Source organism: Rattus norvegicus, chromosome 2 (genome assembly GCF_021556685.1).
Source record: "Rattus norvegicus strain SHRSP/BbbUtx chromosome 2, alternate assembly SHRSP_T2T, whole genome shotgun sequence".
NCBI lineage: Eukaryota > Metazoa > Chordata > Mammalia > Rodentia > Muridae > Rattus > Rattus norvegicus.
Window position 1 is genome coordinate 175711775 of NC_141535.1, and position 14270 is coordinate 175726044.

Sequence of the window (14270 nt, forward strand, 5' to 3'; positions counted from 1 at the left end):
TAAACAAACACAAAAACAACCAATACCAAACATTTCAGAGGCTGAAGCAGAGCGATTGCTGCAAGTTTGAGGCCAGCCTACCTAGTCTACCTAGTAGACACCCAGGGTTACACAGGGAGCCCGTAAACAAGGAACCAATGAGATGGGCTTAGTGGATGAAGTCACTTGTCAGGTAGGACTGATATCCTGAGATCCAACCAGAACCCAGGTGAAGGAAGGGGAAAGGCAACTGCACAGAGCTGTCCTCTGGCATCCACACATGCACTGGAGCATGCACCCCATCATACCCCCTTATCATGTACTAACACACAATGATGAAAACATGAAACAATTTTTTTATGGTTAAATGCTTTTTTAAAAAATGTTTATTTATTTATCTTATGTATGAATATACTGTCACTGTCTTCAGACACACCAGAAGAGGGCATCAGATCCCATTACAGATGGTTGTGAGCCACCCTGTGGGTGCTGGGAATTGAACTCAGGACCTCTGGGAGAACAGTCAGTGCTCTTATCCACTGAGACATCTCTCCAGCCTGAAACAAAAATTTAAACCAGGCTCATGCCTCTAATCCCAGCACTCAGGAGGCTGAGGCAAGAGGACTCATACTCACACTCACACACATGCTTGGCCCAGGGAGTGGCAGTATTAGGGGGTGTGGCCTTGTGGGAGTAGGAGTGTTGCTGTGGGCATGGGCTTAAGACCCTCACCCTAGATGCCTAGAAGTCAGTCTTCTACTAGCGCCCTTCAGATGAAGATGTAGAGCTCTCAGCTACTCCTGCAACATGTCTGCCTGGCTGGATGCTGCCATGCCCCTGCCTTGATGATCATGGACTGAACCTCTGAACCTATAAGCCAGCCCCGATTAAATGTTGTCCTTTATAAGACTTGCCTTGGTCATGGTGTTTGTTCACAGCAGTAAACCCTAATTAAGACAGACAGACAGACAGACAGACACACACACACACAAATACAAGGAAGGCAGAGAGATAGCTCAGCAGGTTAAGGAACTAGCTGCCAAACCTTACAGTCTGACTTGGATCCCTGGGATCCACATGGTGGAAGGAGAGAAATGACTTCTGCAGACTGCTCTGACCTGCACACATGCCTGAGGTATGTGTCCCTCCAAGCCACAAAGCAAACCCAGGAGCTAATGCAACACTGTCTCCCAGCTGAAATATGTCTAAGGCTCGTCTGACCAGCATCAGTTCTCCTGCAGGGGAAGAGAGACTGAGGGGCTAGCCTTCTCTCCTTCATGACCTGGGGTAGGATGGGGATACCCCTTTTGTTCCGAAACAATGAGGCCTCTACTGCTGACCAAGAATGAAACTATTCTGATAACAACTCGGAGAGCCTGGGAATCCTCTGGTCTTGACGAGGGCTGGGAGGCTGGTAGGCTTGCAATAGGATGGCCCCTCTCCCTTACAGTCTGTAGAGGATTTTGGATGGAGCAGAATTGAGGTTTGCTGTCTTGGATGGAAAAAGGGGGCTTACAGCAGTTTCTAGCCTACACCAGGCTCAGACGTTGGCCTCCATCAAGATGCTCCTGTGTAAGCCAGAGGACAACTCTACGCACACTTGGCTTTCTCCTTCCAACTTTATGTGGTGTTTAGGGCTGGGACTCAGGCATCCATCCCTGGCAAGTGCCTTTACCCTCTAAGCCCCTTTTTTGTTTTAAGGTGGATTGGTGTCTTGTCTACTCATGCCTGTGCTACCTGTGTGAGTTACACATGTTGTAAGCCATCAAGCCTTGTGGGCGTTGGGAAATAAACCTGCGTCTTTTGGAAGAGCTTCAGTGCTCTTAACCACTCCGGCCCCTTTATTTATTTATTTTAATGTGATGTTAGTAACAGTTTGTTCAGTACATCTCCTGTATGTATGTTTGCCTACATTTACATGTGTACCACATGTGCCATCTCTGCAGCCCCTTGTATTATTTATTCATTTATAAAGATTTATTTACTGTATTTACATGTGTACACTGTAGCTCTCTTCAGACACACCAGAAGAGGGCATCAGACTTCATTACAGATGGTTGTGAGCCACCATGTGGTTGCTGGGATTTGAACTCAGGACCTCTAGGAAGAGCAGTCAGTGCTCTTAACCACTGAGCCACCTCTCCAGCCTCTAGTTTGTTTTTCAAGACAGGGTTTCTGTGTGTAGCCCTGGTTGTCTTGGAACTCATTCTGTAGACCACTTTGGCCTCAAACTCACAAAGATCCTTCTGCTTCTGCCTCCTAAGTGCTGGAGTTAAAGGTGTCTGCCGCCACCACCAAGCTCCTACGTTTTTTAAACAATTTCCAGATTGGTTCTCTTATTTTGTAGGTGTGTCAAATGGGGTTCTCCAAAGGGACCCTGCAAGTGGGGCTGAGAGCTGTGGCATCCCTCCCTGTGTCCTTCCAGCTCTTGGCCATCCTCTCAGCAGCCAAGCCCCTTGTCTGCTTTCTTTGGAACAATGTCCTGCTCTAATCCTTACCCTCACTGTGCAGTATGGCTAGGGTGACAGTTTTCTCTCCTGTCCAGTAAGACAGTAATCTTATTTTTTAATTAATTAGTTAATTAATTAGGGATTTCAAGACAGCCCTGGCTGTCCTTGAACTCGCTCTGTAGACCAGGATGGCCTCAAACTCAGAGATAACACCTGCCTCTGCCTCCCGAGTGCTGGGATCAAAAGTACTCATTAGCGTGCCTGACTAAGGACAGTAACTCTAAAAGGTAGTGAACCGTGGGCGTGGAGTGCGGAGCCTTTTGTCTCTGCCCTGCCTTAGTTCCTCCAACCTTCAGTTCCTTCCCTAGTAACAGGCCTGGGACCAGGGTGGGGAAAAGGGCAGGAGCCACAGGTATCCGGTCCCCAGCACTAGGTCCCTCTACAGCCTTCCTTTCCTGTGGTGAGTCACTGTGCACGGTCACTAGAGACTCAGGAGTCCCCCACATGCCACAAACAATACTGCTGCCATGGAAACGGGGCCTCCCCTTTCCTCTTTCAGTGATTGATTTCACCGCATCATCTCCCACAAAGTGTCTGTTTCCTAGATCTCAGCTTTTGACTCACAGATTGACTTAAAGTGCCTCTCATTTCACGTCCCCAAGAGAGCCAGCGATTCTCTTTGGGTCTCTCAAGGTCTGTCTGTGTCCTTTACTCCCCAGGATGACATTTTTCTCCAGCAGCACCCAATCTCTTGGGCACCCCGTTGCTGATCTCAGGACCCCATCTTTCCAGAGCAAGCTGGGAACCCAAAGTATGGGAAACACAGCTTAAGGGAGTTGGCCGGGGAAACAGACTGACAGAAGCTGGCGCCACCTGCTGGCAGGGGTGGAGAAGCGCCACCTTCTTAGCTGGTCTCATGGAGTCACCCCCCAGTTGGTTCATCCGTCCATTCATTCACAGAACAGTGAGCATCCTCCTTGAAGAAGTGGGGAACTCTTGCTAAGGGGATGAGAGAAGGGAGGGCAGAGACCCAGCCCCTTGACTATTGAGGGACTAAACTCAGGTTTGAATAATAGCAAACACAGGACCAACAAGATGGCTGGTCAAATAAAGGCTCCAAACCTGAAGACTCTGGGATTCCCACAGGTTGTTTGCTTATCATCTCTCTCTCTCTCTCTCTCTCTCTCTCTCTCTCTCTCTCTCTCTCTCTCTCTCTCACACACACACACACACACACACGAATGAATGAATGAATGAATGAATGAATGAATGAATGAAAAAATCTTTAAATAACATAGCCAGGCCCGTCAGCTCATGGCTGTAGTCCCAGTGTTGAAGCAGAAGGATCACTGTGAGTTTGAGGCCAGCCTGGGCTACAGAGTAAGACCCAGTCTCGACAAACACAAACCAAACACCAACATTTATTAGGCACTTTCTTTTTTTCTTTTTTCTTTTCTTTTCTTTTCTTTTTTTTTTTTTTTTGGTTCTTTTTTTTCGGAGCTGGGGACCGAACCCAGGGCCTTGCGCTTCCTAGGTAAGCGCTCTACCACTGAGCTAAGTCCCCAGCCCCCTTTTTTCTTTTCTTTGAGTCAAGGTCTTGCCATGGCCTATTTGTCCCGGAACTCAGCATGCAGACCAGACTGCCCTGGACCACACAGAGATCTGCCTGCCTCTGCCTCCTGAGTGCTGGGATCAAAGGCGTGTGCCACCGTGCCTCACTTAATAAGCACTTTCTGGGTACTCAATGCCATCAGTACTTTGCATGCCACTTCTCAATGGCCACAAAAATCCCCCACTGTGGGCTGGAGAGAGATGGCTCAGCGGTTAAGAGCACTGACTGCCCTTCCAGAGGTCCTGAGTTCCATTCCCAGCAACAACATGGTGGCTCACAACCATCTGTAATGGGATCAGATGCCCTCTTCTGGTGTGTCTGAGGACAGCTCCAATGTACTCATATATAATAGATAAATAAATCTTTAAAAAAAGAGAGAGGGGGTTGGGGATTTAGCTCAGTGGTAGAGCGCTTGCCTAGGAAGCGCAAGGCCCTGGGTTCAGTCCCCAGCTCCGGAAAAAAAGAAGCAGAAAAAAAAAAAAAAAAAAGAAGAAGGGCATTAAAAAAAGAGAGAGGAAAAAGCCCCTATAGTAACTGCTATCATTACTTTCACTCAGTAGAAAAGGAACTCAGTCTCGGAGATGCAGGGCAGAGTTCATCAGTAATGAACAGTATCCTCCAATCTGTAAGTGTCCACTTGGACAGCCTGGCAGAGAGGGAGAAGGAAAGGAAAGGTGGACTGCGTGGACAGAGGAAGGGTAGGTGAGGAAGAAAGCTTAGGGACGGGATGAGGCATTCTGAAGGTCAGCTGACTGACACCAGCAGGATCAGAGGTCAAAGGAGTCAAACTTACTTACCAGGATAGTCAGGTAGGCTACAGAACACAGAATCCCAAGTTGTTACTCAATATCCGCATGCCTAGCTTTGAACGTCAGGACTTGAGCCAACCAACAGGCTTCAAGCAGTCTGTGAATGCTGCCAGAGACATGTACAGTCAACTACCTGGACGAGCGTACAAGTGGCTTGAAGGTACAAGCCACAGAGGCATCCAACAGCTTCTCCGACTTCTGGAACTGTGAACAGGAAACCTCCTGACATCTTACCCTTGGGCTCCCAGGGAAACTGCAGCCCTGGGACTAGAGAATAACACAGAGCCTAGAAATCACCCAGAGTCTGTCTCCAGCTGGAGCCCCATTGCCCGAAGTGTTGAGCTCAAGACTCATGGCTTGTTCGTGCTAGTGACAGCCCAATGCTCACTCTGTAGTCGAGTCACAGGGAGAGGATTTATCTTGGGAACTGGCAATGGCTACAAAGCAGGGTTCTTTTCCTTCCTGGTTGCTAAACACTTGTCAGAATACCATACTCCAGAGCACCAGGGGGTGTCTCACATTCCTCTTGACTTCATTTCACAGAAAACTAAGGTCCAGGGCCTCCTGGCCAGTCACAGTTATGCAGTGAGGCCATCTCCACAACAAAGAGCTCCCTGCTCAAACTTGAGGAACCAAGTTCGGATTTCCAGCACATGTTAATTTTAAATTCTTTTTTTTTTTTTCTTTTCTTTTTTTTCGGAGCTGGGGACCGAACCCAGGGCCTTGCACTTGCTAGGCAAGCGCTCTACCGCTGAGCTAAATCCCCAACCCCTCCAGCACATGTTAAAAGCATGCTGCCTTTAACTCCAGTGCTGTGCGAGCAGAAACAGGAGGATCATGGGCGTGCGCTGGCTGCCCGTGCTAGGCTCAGGGCCAGGGAGAACCCGTCTCAGGGAAATAAGGGAGTCCTGGAGCAGGACACTGGGTGTCTTCTGGCTCTCATGTTGTGCATACGTGAACTTGAATGCACACCCACACGCACACGTGTGTACACAGCCAAAGGATAGAGTGACTTGTTCAGAATCACATGATCATTTTTTCTTCTTTTCTTCGTTGACTCAGCACATGTGTTAGCAGCACCTGCTGTGTGCCGGACTTTAGAGACACCCGGGTGTCCCGAGACAGCTTTCATGAGAACATGAGGTACCAGAGCACCTACACCTGGTCAGGTCATTCCAGAGCAGAGGCCTGTAAGGGAGAGCAAGTCACGCAGTTTGTTTAAGCATCTTCTACCTGTCAGACCTGAGGGAAAGGCCTGACATCTCTTCTGAGTCATTAGCCAAAGAGAAGAAGCACCGTGACTGGTGAATGGCATCTGTCCAGTCTAGGAGCTCCAGGCTAGGTGCTTGAATGCCTAGCGATGCTACTTGCCTAATCTCTCTCGTGCTGAGGGTCTGAGGACTGAGGGAGGAGGTGGGAGGCACGGTGGGAAGCAGCAGCACTTGGATAGCCAGCGGTCAGTATGTGACATATGTTCGCGGAGGGATGAGCACATCCACCAAGTTTCTACTTACCAGATGCTGGGAATGCAGGAGTGCACTAGACCTGATCCTGGTCTTCAAGGAGTTTTAAAGCACCCTGGGGTCACAAACGGAAGCAGTCACTGTATACTGTGGCAAAATGATAAAGGACACCCAAAAGAGACAGGAGGTTTCTGGAGAGGTGCCATCCAGGTCAAGTTCTGCCCTGCAAAACGAACAGGCATTGTCCAAGCAAAGGGTGGCCAGTGAGGAGGGCAGGAACAGGTGGTCCAGCTGGACCCGTGGACAGGGACCAGGCCACAGAGGACATTCTAACCACATGAGAGGGCGCCAGATAAACGGTGACAGGGAGCATTCAAGCAGCACTTTAGCGTTTTTTAAAAAAATATTTTGACAGGGTCTCATGTAGCCCACGCTGTTTTCAAGTTTGGTATAAAGATGCAACTCCTGATCCTCCTGCCTCCACTGGCCAAATGCTGGGATCACAGGTTGGTACGCTACCATGCCTGGCAGAATTTTTTTTTTCCAACTTTAAATGTTTGTTTGGCCTGGATGTATGTCTGTGCGACATGTGTGCCTTATGTCCACAGAGACCAGAAGAGGGTGCTGGATCCTCCAAAACCGAAGCGAGTGAGCCAGCATCTGGGTGCTGGGAACTGAACCCAGCTCTTTTGGAAGAATAGCCAGTCCTCTTACCCAGAGCCATCCCTCCGGCCAGACAGGGAATATCTAGGGTTTAATGGATAGGCCTTGTTGACTCGCACCACACAGGAAAGGCAGAAGTCCCAGATGGCTCCCTTTTCAGGCCTGAGCAACCAGGTGGGTGGTGATGTCATTTAAGGGAAGCTGGGGGTAGGGAACCATTGGAGACAGAGCCACAGTTAAAAAGTCAGGGTTCTTAGGTCCTAAGTCAGTGCCTGCTACTCTGTAGGGCTGCTGAGAGAAGGGTCAAGGATTTCAGACACAGAAAGGAGACTGTTGGGAAGTTAAGTGCAAAAAGGAGAAACAAGCTAATAGCACACCAGCAACCTCAGAGGCAGCCACCCTGCTGCTTTCCAGGCTCCCAGAGAAATGCCCCAGAGACCATCTTTCCTCAGGCAGGTGTGGGGGGACACACCAGCAATCTCAGCATTCGGGAGCCCAGGACCGGAAGCCCAGGAGTTTGATGTCCACTCTAGCAATACAGCAAGCTCAAGGCCAAGAATGGAGTCACAAGAGAACTTCTCAAAATAAAACAAAAAGAGCCTGGCGTGGTGGCATTGGTCTCTAATCCCAGCAGCCCTCAGGAGGTGGGAACAGGCAAATCTGAGCGGGCCAGCCTGTTTAGTCTACATAGTGAGTTCCAGGCTAGCCAGGACTACACAGTAAAGGCTGTCCCTAAAACAAGGAGCTCCCCCGCACCACAAAAAAACAAAACAAAACAAAACAAAAAACAAAAGCCAAACACCAACTCCTTCTGCCTCCATCCTCTGCTTTATTTTTTTCATCATGACTGTCACTGACCTCAAGGACACCACCAACTTATTCATGCTCCCCTACCCCAATAGAACACTGGCTTCACCCCAGAGCCTAGAACAATGCACACAACAAATCTACAATCAACAATCACTGGGTGAAAATTTTAAAACCTTTGTTAGGTAATTGTTGTTTCCATGCAGACCCAGCCGGTTGGACTCAATGCTTGTATCCTTAACAATTCCCCTAAACGGTATCTCCAAGGAACTCAGGAAGGCACAAGACAGGAAGGCAGAGTAAGCTGTTGTGTAGTGGGTGTGGGGGGGGGCGCTCTATTTTGGGTTTCCATTCTGAATCTGGAATAGACTGGTACCAAGACTTCCTGTCTTCCACGTGTGAGATGCCATGCCAAAAAGAACGGAGGGCCCGCTGGAGCCTGAGTTCTGCTGAGTTGAGCACGGAGCAGCGCAGCGGAGCCAAAGGAGTCAGACTTGAGCCCTGGCCCTCCAGGCCAGTGGGAGGCAAAGGTGTCCTGCAGCGCCACCTGGTGGCCACAGTACCCAACGTTACCCGGAAAGGGTGAAAGGCAGCAAATGCCTAACAAGCAAGCCTCCCTAGATACTTCCCACACAACCTCCAGAAACACTCACCCAATTTTCTCCCTTCCCACGAATCTTATTTCTTCTTTACTGATTCCAACTGACCCACCTCAGCCAGAAAGCCTCCCCAAATTGCTTACCCCCAAAGTCTCAAGCACTTAAAGCCACTCACTGCACTCACTGTCCACCTCTGGGGGCCCAAGGGTGGAGTGAGACAGCTCTCATTTTTTTTTTTTTTTTTTTTTTGGAACAGTAGAGTTTCCACATACCAGCTGTGTAACCTGGGGAAGTTACTTAACATCTCTGAGTCTCAGGTAGAAATCATATTTCCATGGAATTATGAAGATTGAATTATTCAAGGATTAGGTGAGATGGTTTAACAGATAAAGGTGCTTGTTGCCAACTCCAAGGCCTTGAGTTCAATCCTTAGGACCCTCACGATAGAAGGAGAGAACCTCTGGGCTAGACTGAGAGAGCTCAGCAGTTAAGAACACAAACTGGGGGTTGGGGATTTAGCTCAGTGGTAGAGCACTTGCCTAGTAAGCACAAGGCCCTGGGTTCGGTTCTCAGCTCCGGGGAAAAAAAAAAAAAAAAAAGCACAAACTGTTCTTCCAGCAGACCTGGGTTCAGTTCCCAGCACCCATATGACAGCTCACAACTGTCGGTAATTTCATTTCCAGAGCATCTGGCAACCCTCACACAAATACACATGTAGGTAAAATGCATGCAAAATAAAAATAACTATCTTTAAAAAAAGAGAGAGAGGGTTGGGGATTTAGCTCAGTGGTAGAGCGCTTGCCTAGCAAGCGCAAGGCCCTGGGTTCGGTCCCCAGCTCCGGGGGGAAAAAAAAAAGAGAGAGAGAGAACCTCCTCTGGAGAGATGGCTCAGTGGTTAAGAGCACTGTCTGCTCTTCCAGAGGTCCTGAGTTCAATTCCCAGCAACCACATGGTTATCTGTAATGGGGTCCGATGCTCCCTTCTGATGTGTCTGAAGACAGCTACAGTGTACTTACATACATTAAACAAATAAATATTAAAAAAAGAGAGAACTTCTGATCTCCAGTCAGGATATGGCACACACAAACACTGAATACATGTAATAAAATAATATTGTATGATTGAATAGAAAGTCTGAAGATCTAAGAAGAGAGCCTTTAGAAATAGTAGGTCCTTCCTCACCCCCTTCTCTAACATCCTTTCCTTCTCTAATGTCCTCTTCCCAACAGAATGGTGTAGAAGGCAGAAGAGAGTCACAGAACCTGAGTCTTTGGGCTGCATGTCTCTCCAAATGAGGCTACTGGACAGGGCTAAACTTCTCGAAACTTCGACTCCCGCTCTGACCGCCTGCACGTTTTTGGTTCTTTTTTTTTTTTTTTTTTTTTTTTTTGGTTCTTTTTTTCGGAGCTGGGGATCGAACCCAGGGCCTTGCGCTTCCTAGGCAAGTGCTCTACCACTGAGCTAAATCCCCAACCCCTGACCGCCTGCACGTAATACTCTACTTCACGCACTGTATTCAGCAATTCACCCAGGCCCAAACCCCTCCTCACATCCAGCCTATCGCTCTGCCTCAGGGAGGAACCATCCTCACAGGGACACTCCCGAGGGGACAAGCTTATTGCCTCCCTGTCCCAGGAGGGCAACTAATCCCCTCCCTCACCCAGCCCGAAACCAGAGCTGGCGCCACTGGGTGGGGAATCTAAGGACCAACTGTCACAGCTCCAGTATCACAGCCTCCTGAATGCCTGGGCCCAGACCTGAGTCCCAGCGGGGCCTTGTTAGCCAGCTGTCCTGTGGGGCCCAGGCTCCACCCCAGCCCCTCAGACTTGCTTTCCCTGGGGGAGTCATGGATAGTGCAGGGGATCTGGAGTGGGGAGCAGAAATGCTGTCTGTCTAGGTCTTAGCCTAGGGCTGCAAAGAGCTTGGAGATCAGGCAGAAAGACAAAGGACCAGTGACCTACCTCTCCTGCCTTGGGGGCTCTCCAAGCCCCAAAGATGGTCTTGGCCATGTAGGTCAGTTCCTGTGTCTCCTCCATGAAAGCAGGGATCAAGTCTGAGATCCTTTTTCACAGCGTGCAGAATTTTACCTAATGTATTCTCATTAGCCGAACTAAGTTGAAGGCAGGCAAGAAGGCTCACGGGTAAAGGAGCTGCCCCCAAGTCTGAAGACCTGAGTTTAACCCCTAGAATTGCCTCGTTGTCCTCTGCCTTTCACATGTGTGTTGTGGCACACTCACACACATGCACACACACACAAAATACACTGACAAGCTGTTCTAAAGAAATTAACCAACTGAGTGCACTCCAGCCTGAGAGAGGAAACTGGCAGCACGTTCAGCAAGAAAGGCTGAGGGCAGACACCAGGCACACTTCCAATGCGAGGTATAAGAAAGGAAAATAGAGGGGTGGGGATTTAGCTCAGTGGTAGAGCGCTTGCCTAGCAAGCACAAGGCCCTGGGTTCGGTCCTCCTCAGCTCTGGGGGAAAAAAAAAAAAAAGAAAAAAAGGAAGGAAAATAGGAAAGAAAGGAAAAATGGCACACATATTTATTTCTAGTAGTTATGAGGTGGAGGCTGGAGTTCAAGGCCAGTCTCAATTACTCAGTTACATAATGTGTTTCAGGCAAGCCTGGGTTACATGAGACCCTGCCTCAAAAAAGAAAAAAAAAGAAAAGAAAGAAAGAAAGAAGAAAAGGTGGCCATCAAGATAAAAGGACTTGCTGCCAAGCCAGACAACCTGAGTTCAATATCCAGAACTCATGTAGTGAAGACAGAAACTGTTCCCACAAGTTGTTCTCTGACCTTCCTGTGCATATGCTGCAGCAGGGGCACACCCATAATATATAAATGAAATGCAATTTAATTAAAAAAAAAAAAAAGGAAAATGGAACCCTCGTAAAGCATGGGAGGGAGGCCAAACTGACAAGGAGAGACTGGGGCAGCCTGTGAGGAGCAGGTCAACTTAGGCAGGGATAAATCAAGGCCAGCCTGCAGGATGAGGCTTGGTGACAGCATCCTGCGTCATCTCCCCCTCTTCCCAGGGCTCTGGTGTTAGGTGTATCCTTCTACTTTGGTAGTCCCTGTGTAGACAGCCAAAATCAGGTACGCAAGAGAGCTCAGAGCAGACAGGGAATGGGACTCACAATATGGACTTTCTAACACATTCCTGTCCTCAGGCCTCCACTGGATCCTCCTCATACTGGGTCACCTTTTCTGCCCTGCACCCATGCATGCATAAACACACAAATACACGTAAGTAGTCAATGCCCGCAGCCAATTCAACAACTCAAGGAGGTCCTGTGATTCCTCAGCATGAAAACAGGAGTTGGGAGAGGAGAGGAGGGTAGGAAAGAAGGAAGGGAGAGTCAGGAACGGAGAGATACACAGAGGCAGATGTACAGATAGAAGAGAGACAGACATCCTCAGAGTCCCAAAGGGGAGCAAAACACATTCTCCACACTCTTCTGTCACAGGGCAGAATGGAGGGAGTGGCTTAAGTTAGGCCTCTGTTCTCATATCCTTAGGTGTGGATGGACACCAGGGAAGGGAAGCAAAGCAGGGCCCACATGCACAGCAGCCCAGACTGGGTGGCATTAGCCTGAACAAAGGAGGCCTGCGCCTCAGGAACGAGCAGTTCCCTTGCCCCCACAGCAACTCTGTCATCTGACAGCTCCTGTTCCTGTGAGTATACCTGACTCCTTCACACATACCTTGCCCTCCAAGTGCCAGGCTCACATGTGTTCTCTTCTGCCTTGGAGGAAGTCTGGAGTCACGCTGTGACCTTGAGTGGGGGTGCTAAGATACCCTGAGGACTGACGCACCTTTGTTGTATGGGGGATTCCAGTGGGGTGCCACCTTGTCCACTCCAGTCTATCCCTTTCTCCTTTAGCAGGATCCTCTCCCAACTCAAAGATTCTGCCCTTTGTTTTCCTCCCTGTCCAAATCCCCAAGGCTTTTTTGGTCATTAACCTCCTGCCTTAATTGGTTTACTGAGGAGGAAAGCAGAGACTGGGCAAACTCTGGGGGGAATCTTGTTTCAGTGAGGACAGGAAAGCTGCAAACAGCTGTTAGCCTCGCTGTCACCTGGTCTCCAGTAGACACTTTCTCCAAAGAAACTCCCAGCACCCAGCACCCCAGTCCAGGTTCTTAGGAGAGAGGTGAACAGGAGTCAGAAGTGTCCCACTATGCAGGTCTTCCTCTCTCACTCCTGCTAGAGGGCACGAGCATCCACTCCCATAAAATCCTCCATGCAGGGGCACCTCCTCCCCTTCTCCAGCTAGCCAGGTTCCTCAGCTCAAGGTTGGCCTTCCCCATCTATACAAAAGGGGAAAAGCCTCCTAAATTTCAGACCCTCCCACCACTCAGCTCAGATCCCTGCCTTCCCAACTGATGTATGAACTCACTCTTTCCAAAAATCAGTTTAAAAAACAGGCCCCAACTCAGCCCTCCTTGCCTCACTGTGCCTCCCTACACCCCCCCATCCCTGTGAGGTTACCTCAATTTACTGCCCTACCTTCACGCAAAACTTTACCTCACTAGTTCAGATTTGTTCCCAAAGGAAATCCCAGGACAGGTGGTGGGGGTAGGGGGTGGGCATCCTACCCACTGGGGCATACCCACCTGTTAATCAATTTGGAGAAGTGGCTCTTAGAGCCTGACCTCAAGACCTCTAGATGCGGTCCCATCCCTTCTCTTGGACAAAAGAAAAAGAGGGGGGGGGGGAGAGAGAGAGAGAGAGAGAGAGAGAGAGAGAGAGAGAGAGAGAGAGAGAGAGAGAGGAAGGAAGAAAGAAAGAAAGAAAGAAAGAAAGAAAGAAAGAATACAGAAAATACAGGGTAGAGGCTGGGGGATGGGGGGAGAAAGACTGCAGTACACTCCTACTCCCCTCTCAACTGTCTCTCAAGTCTTAAAAAGTTATTTCTGGGGGGGAGCGAAAAATAAATTTAAAAAAAACTTATTTCTGATCTCTCTCTTTGCCATATTTCTAGGGTCAAAGGGGCTGAATTACTGGTTTATAAAAGTAAGAGGCAAGAGAATCAGCGACTGTCCTAAGGGACAGAAGATCTCCACTATATTCGAGGCTCTCAGGATTAACTAAAAAAAAAAAAAAAAAATCTGGGTTCTCAGGGGCCCCCAATCTCACTCCTGTTATCCAAAGTTCAAGGCTCCAAACTAAGTCACACGAAGCCTCTAGGACCCTTCTGGCCACCCGGATCAGCCCCCACCCCCATCCTCTCCCTCCACGCCTTCTCTCCCTCGCCCGGTCACTGCATGTACCACAGGGGCACGAACTAACTCACCTCCCAGCCATGGCCTCTGAGATCCCCGAACTGGGGGGCTGGGGAAGGGGACGGCTTGCTGCCTAAGAGATGACATGAGAGAACCACATCTTCTACCGGGGGTCCCACCCCCACCCGAACGCCCCTTCCTGTCCCCCACGCAGCGCAGAGACCTGCTCCTCCCACTGTAGCGGCCGCGGGCTTTGTCTGCTCCACGAGCTCTCTCCCGGGGGCCTAAGCCCGTGGACTCCGCGATCGCGCGCGGGAGGAGGGAGGGCACTGCAGCCACGCGGCCGCTCCGCCCCGGCCCTCATTACCATAAGAAAGAGGCCCGGGACCCGCGGGCCGAGGAGAAACGCCTTTCCATGCCCGCTCCCTTCCCACATACCGCCCGCTCCTGAAATTTCTCCGACCACGACTCTCGGCCCACCCGAGGCTTTTCCCGCGACCGGTGGGCAGAGCCCGAGAGGCGCAATCCCCTTCTTGCCCGGGTTGAGGAATTCGTTCCCGCGCCCGAGGGCGGGAAACTACAACTCCCGGCATGCCCCGGGCGCCCCCGGCGCGCCCCCCTCCCGTCAGTTCCATGCTGCTCCATCCAGTTCATTTAAAAC

At 49.9% G+C, this 14270-nt stretch overlaps 2 long non-coding RNA genes across 3 annotated transcripts; one reads left to right on the top strand and one right to left on the bottom strand.

The window, feature by feature from the left end:
- Positions 1-343: 343 nt before the first annotated feature.
- On the bottom strand, positions 344-8733 carry LOC120100862 (uncharacterized). Of its 2 annotated transcripts, none has more exons than XR_015676343.1 (3): positions 6365-8733; positions 4839-6038; positions 344-536 (listed from the first exon to the last, which is right to left on the bottom strand). It is a non-coding gene; the product is annotated as an uncharacterized LOC120100862 (long non-coding RNA). The 2 variants fall into 2 exon arrangements; XR_015676347.1 differs by lacking the exon at positions 344-536 and adding an exon at positions 3693-4457 and having other exon boundaries at positions 5704-6038.
- LOC147996348 (uncharacterized) lies at positions 8632-10928 on the top strand. The gene is made up of 2 exons (XR_015676353.1): positions 8632-9168; positions 10805-10928. It is a non-coding gene; the product is annotated as an uncharacterized LOC147996348 (long non-coding RNA).
- Positions 10929-14270: the final 3342 nt, after the last annotated feature.